The sequence below is a fragment of the Chlorocebus sabaeus genome, chromosome 6 (genome assembly GCF_047675955.1).
Source record: "Chlorocebus sabaeus isolate Y175 chromosome 6, mChlSab1.0.hap1, whole genome shotgun sequence".
Taxonomy (NCBI): Eukaryota; Metazoa; Chordata; class Mammalia; order Primates; family Cercopithecidae; genus Chlorocebus; species Chlorocebus sabaeus.
This window is the reverse complement of record NC_132909.1, coordinates 16411401-16417800: the sequence shown is the minus strand read 5'-3', so window position 1 is coordinate 16417800 and position 6400 is coordinate 16411401.

Sequence of the window (6400 nt, the reverse complement as noted above, 5' to 3'; positions counted from 1 at the left end):
GGCCATGCAAATAGTTGACGATAGAATAAAAAATGACTTTTTGTGAGACTTGGAACCTGGCCTTTCTTTTTTCCAAAAAAAGATTGAGGTTTCTAAAAGCTAGCTTTTATGCAGGGCTTTGCAGTTGTGAGTGTAGTGTTAGGGAACAGGTGCATAGGTGAAGCATGAGACAGAAAATGAAATGCTGGCTGTGAAATCCTGAAAGGAAATGGGACAAAAATCATTTTTGAAGGTGGATGTCATTCAGGAGACCTTGTAAATCTTAGAGTGTCCTCTTACCAGATGAAGTGGAGGATGAGGTTAAATTATGGAGTTAGGTGACAGTGGGCATATACTTCTCTGCCACAGTTTTTATTTTTTTAGTCTGTAAAAGTGGTGATGGTGGCACTTAGGATGTTTTTGTCAGGACTGTAGCTACATGAAAAGCTCTTAGGATAGAGCCTGGTGCATAGTGAGTGCTGCATCAGTGTGTGAGCTATTATCATTTTGGGAATAGGCAAAAGTGCCACCCTGGCCATCCAGAGTGGGGAGGTACTTTCCAGTCAGGGTCCATTCAGGCCAGCTGGAGATGAAGCCGGTTAGTGGGGGAGCTTAACTTCCGGGAGTAGAAGAATTTAGGAGAAGTAACTGATGCACAATATTCTGTAAACATTCCTTTACCCAACAGTAGGAATTCTCAGAGTGAGTGTGGCTTCTGTGGCAATCATTATCTCCTGGGAATCTAAGAATGTGTCCTAGAATGGAATGGCTTTGACGTAAGCCAAACCCAGAAATGGGCTTCAGGACTGCCTTGCAGATAGCATTCATCTTGAAAAAAAAGGATTCATCTTGCTAAAGAATACCCTCTTGCGGCCCAGGCCAATTTTTTCTGTTTTTGTACTATCCTAATTTTTAAGGTGTAAGGAGAAAGACTGAAAAATAATGAAGTACATGTATGAAATAACAGGGTAGAGCTGAGACTGGTATGTGTAAGTTAAGAGAAATCGTGGATAAATTTTGTGTGAACATAAAAATGATTTGTTGTTGCAAACAGACCTCTCCATATAAATAATACCCATTGCCTTGAGTGGATAGCAGAGTCTATCACAAGAACATACCATCAGAGTCATGAGAGAATGGTTAGTGTGGCTTCTTTAATTGGCAGGTTAGACTGAGAAAGTTCCTGAAGAGAAAGGAGCTGAAGGAGATGGGTGAGAGCAAGAAAAATGGGACGGTGAAAGGAAAAGATGGAAAGGAATGTTTACTGAGGGCTCATCAGGGACCAGGCTCTGTGACTAATGTCTTACACATGTTGATTTACTCTTCCACTATCATTTTCTGATGCAGTAAGAGTCAGCCTTACACTGCAGATGAGGAAAGAGCCTGAGGGAGGTCAAATGAGTTTCCTAGGGTCATCCAGCCACTTCATAGCAGAGCTAGTATGTTTCACTGTGGTTTGTGGAGACAGAAAAGTGAGACATGTAAGGAAGGCAAAATGTATTTTTGTTGTGGGTACTGTTTATGAAAGTGACCTGTATGACACAGAATAATGGCCTCTTAAAAATCCGGGTTGGGTGCGGTGGCTCACGCCTGTAATCCCGGCACTTTGGGAGGTGGAGATGGGCAAATCACGAGGTCAGGAGTTCGAGACCAGCCTTGCCAATGTGGTGAAACCCTGTTCCTACTAATAATGCAAAAATTAGCTGGGCGTGGTGGCGGGCACCTGTAATCCCAGCTACTTGGGAGGCTGAGGCAGGAGAATCATTTGAACCTGGGAGGTGGAGGTTGCAGTGAACTGAGACCACCCCACTGCATTCCAGTCAGGGTAACATAAGTGAAATTCTGTCACAAAACAATAAAACAAAAAAAACAAAAAAAAATATCCTAACTCTTTGAACACATGCATTTACTTTTCTTGGCCAAAACACTGTTCAACGGTGATGAAGTTGAGTATCTTGAGATGGAAAGCTTATTCTGGATTATCTGGGTGACTCCCAGTTTCATCATAAAGGTCCTTGTAAGTGAAAGAGAAAGGCAGGAGGGTCAGGGTGAGAATGATGCAGCCTGAGAGACTCCTCTGGCCATTGCTTGCTGTGAACATGTGTGACAAGACAAAATTACAACTAATTTAGTTATAGATGTAATTGGGTTTTATCTATGATTTATGATTTGGGGCAACTCTCCCTCTACAGATACAGTGATGACTCCCCCTGGGCAATGCAATAACAAAACAGTGGGTTTTGTCTAATGCGGATCAGTAAACAAAGCCGTAGAAATAAATTGATTGGTTAACATCAGAGTGCTTCAGGTCACTTTTTTTGGTAAAAGTTAAAGCAGAAGGGACTTCCTTATTCTGCTTACTCAGGTAGACTAGAATCTTCTTTCTACAGAAAAATATGATTTGTTTTGAGAGCTATCTGCTTTGTTAAAATTTCAGTGGGAGTATGCAGCATCCAGCCTGTGAGGCTCTATTTTGGAGTGTCTGTACTCTCACTTAGGTGAGAATATGATCAATACTTAATGAATGAGCATTAGTCTCAATAACCGTAATTTTGGGCTTCCATCATTTCTTTTTTTAAAAATTTCCTTTGTCTTTTAAAAAAATTTTTTATACTTTTATGTTCTAGGGTACATGTGCACAACGTGTAGGTTTTGTACATATGTATACATGTGCCATGTTGGTGTGCTGCACCCATTAACTTGTCATTTACATTAGGTATATCTCCTAATGTTATCCCTCCCCCCTTCCACCACCCCACAATAGACCCTAGTGTGTGATGTTCCCCTTCCTATGTCCAAGCATTCTCATTGTTCAGTTTCCACCTATGAGTGAGAACATGCAGCGTTTGATTTTCTTTTCTTGCGATAGTTTGCTGAGAATGATGGTTTCCAGCTACATCCATGTCCCTACAAACCCATTAACTTATCCTTTTTTATGGCTGCATAGTATTCCATGGTGTATATGGGCCACATTTTCTTAATCCAGTCTGTCATTGAGGGACATTTGGGTTAGTTCCACGTTTTTGCTATTGTGCTGTTGTGGTTACTGTAGCCTTGTGGTATAGTTGGAAGTCAGGTAGCCTGATGCCTCCAGCTTTGTTCTTTTGCCTTAGGATAGTCTTTGCAATACAGGCTCTTTTTTGGTTTCATATGAACTTTAAAGTAGTTTTTTTTTTTTTTTTTTCCAATTCTGTGAAGGAAGTCATTGGTATTCTTAATGGGGATAGCATTGAATCTATAAATTACCTTGGGAAGTATGGCCATTATCATGATATTGATTCTTCCAATCCGTGAGCATGGAATGTCCTTCCATTTGTTTGTGTCCTCTTTTATTTCATTGAGCCGTGGTTTGTAGTTCTCCTTGAAGAGGTCCTTCACATCCATTGTAAGTTGAATTTCTAGGTATTTTATTCTCTTTGAATCAGTTGTGAGTGGTTGTTCATTCATGATTTGGCTCTCTGTTTGTCTGTTATTGGTGTATAAGATTGCTTGTGACTTTGGCACATTGATTTTGTAACCTGAGAATCTGCTGAAATTGCTTATCAGCTTAAGGAGATTTTGGGCTGAGACGATGGGGTTTTCTAAATATACAATCATGTCATCTGCAAACAGGGAAAATTTGACTTCCTTTTCTCCTAATTGAATACCCTTTATTTCTTTCTCTTGCCTGATTGCCCTGACCAGAACTTCCAACACTATGTTGAATAGGAGTGGTGAGAGAGGACATCCCTGTTTTGTTCCAGTTTTCAAGGGGAATGCTTCCAGTTTCTGCCCATTCAATATGATACTGGCTGTGGGTTTGTCATAAATAGCTCTTATTATGTTGAGATACGTTCCATCAATACCGAATTTATTGAGAGTTTTTAGCATGAAGGGCTGTTGAATTTTGTCACAGGCCTTTTTGCATCTGTTGAGAAAATCATGTGGTTTTTGTCTTTGGTTCCGTTTGTATGCTGGATTACATTTATTGATTTGCATCTGTCGAACCAGCCTTGCATCCCAGAGATGAAGCCCACTTGATCATGGTGGATAAGGTTTTTGATGTGCTGCTGGATTTGGTTTGCCAGTATTTTATTGAGGATTTTTGCATCAATGTTCATCAGGGATATTGCTCAACAATTCTCTTTTTTTGTTGTGTCTCTGCCAGGCTTTGGAATCTGGCAATTATGTGTCTTGGAGTTGCTCTTCTCGAGGAGTATCTTTGTGGCATTCTCTGTATTTCCTGGATTTGAATGTTGGCCTGCCCTACTAGGTTGGGGAAGTTCTCCTGGATGATGTCCTGAAGAGTGTTTTCCAACTTGGTTCCATTTTCCCCCTCACTTTCAGGCACCCCAATCAGACGTAGATTTGGTCTTTTTACAGAATCCCATACTTCTTGCAGGCTTTGTTCATTTCTTTTTCTTCTTTTTTCTTTTGGCTTCTCTTCTCGCTTCATTTCATTCATTTGATCCTCAATCGCTGATACTCTTTCTTCCAGTTGATCGAGTCGGTTACTGAAGCTTGTGCATTTGTCACGTATTTCTCATGTCATGGTTTTCATCTCTTTCATTTGATTTATGACCTTCTCTGCATTAATTACTCTAGCCATCAATTCTTCCACTTTTTTTTCAAGATTTTTAGTTTCTTTGCGCTGGGTACATTATTCCTCCTTTAGCTCTGAGAAATTTGATGGACTGAAGCCTTCTTCTCTCATCTCGTCAAAGTCATTCTCCGTCCAGCTTTGATCCGTTGCTGGCGATGAGCTGCGCTCCTTTGCCGGGGGAGATGCGCTTATTTTTTGAATTTCCAGCTTTTCTGCCCTGCTTTTTCCCCATCTTTGTGGTTTTATCTGCCTCTGGTCTTTGAAAATGGTGATGTACTGATGGGGTTTTGGTGTAGGTGTCCTTCCTGTTTGATAGTTTTCCTTCTAACAGTCAGGACCCTCAGCTGTAGGTCTGTTGGAGATTGCTTGAGGTCCACTCCAGACCTTGTTTGCCTGGGTATCAGCAGCAGAGGCTGCAGAAGATAGAATATTTCTGAACAGCGAGTGTACCTGTCTGATTCTTGCTTTGGAAGCTTCTTCTCAGGGGTGTACTCCACCCTGTGAGGCGTAGGGTGTCAGACTGCCCCTAGGGGGGATGTCTCCCTGTTAGGCGACTCAGGGGTCAGGGACCCACTTGAGCAGGGAGTCTGTCCGTTCTCAGATCTCAACCTCCGTGTTGGGAGATCCGCTGCTCTCTTCAAAGCTGTCAGACAAAGTCGTTTGCGTCTGCAGAGCTTTCTGCTGCTTTGTTGTTGTTGTTGTTGTTGTTTAGCTGTGCCCTGTCCCCAGAAGTGGAGTCTACAGAGACAGGTAGGCCTCCTTGAGCTGCTGTGACCTCCACCCAGTTCGAGCTTCCCATCGGCTATGTTTACCTACTTAAGCCTCAGCAATGGCGGGCGCCCCTCCCCCAGCCTCGCTGCTGCCTTGCCGGTAGATCACAGACTGCTGTGCTAGCAATGAGGGAGGCTCCGTGGGTGTGGGACCCTCCCGGCCAGGTGTGGGATATGATCTCCTGGTGTGCCTGTTTGCTTAAAGCGCAGTATTGGGGTGGGAGTTACCCGATTTTCCAGGTGTTGTGTGTCTCAGTTCCCCTGGCTAGGAAAAGGGATTCCCTTCCCCCTTGCACTTCCCAGGTGAGGCAATGCCTCGCCCTGCTTCAGCTGTCACTGGTCGGGCTGCAGCAGCTGACCAGCACCGATCATCTGGCACTCCCCAGTGAGATGAACCCAGTACCTCAGTTGAAAATGCAGAAATCACTGGTCTTCTGTGTCACTTGCGCTGGGAGTTGGAGACTGGAGCTGTTCCTATTCGGCCATCTTGCTCCGCCCTCCGCTTTATATGTATTTTAACATATCAAATAAGGTGGCTTTTCCATTCAGCTTCTGTTTCCCAACTGGATTACTGAGTTCTTGGTGTAGCCCATTAATACTTAGGGCCAAAAAAGTATAGTCTTATGTATGTTGAAAAAGGTCCTTAGGTAAATCCAGTACTTCTAGCTGAAAATCATTGATTTAGCTTTAAATTCTACCTATTACAACAAGAGTTCTTCATCCTCGTTACATGTTTGTAGTGTCAGGGAAGACTTAAAAATTACCAATGCCTGGGTCCCTCTCTAGACCTTTAAACTGGAACTCATGGGTGGGGGTTGAGTATCCACTTTTAAAATGTTTTCCAGTGATTCCAATGTGTGGTTATATTTCCCATCATATTTCTCTGATTTCTTGTGGCCTTCACTTTTTTCTATTTGGTATCACGATTATTTTCAGGTCTCATTTCCTGTCCTAGGCTTTATGTCCCCTGGGGTAGGGACCTTGCCTTCTTCATTTCTGTATCTTTTTGGAACACATGAATTGGTCATCAGGAAAAGGTCTCAACCACACATAGGTTGTGTTGTGAGTC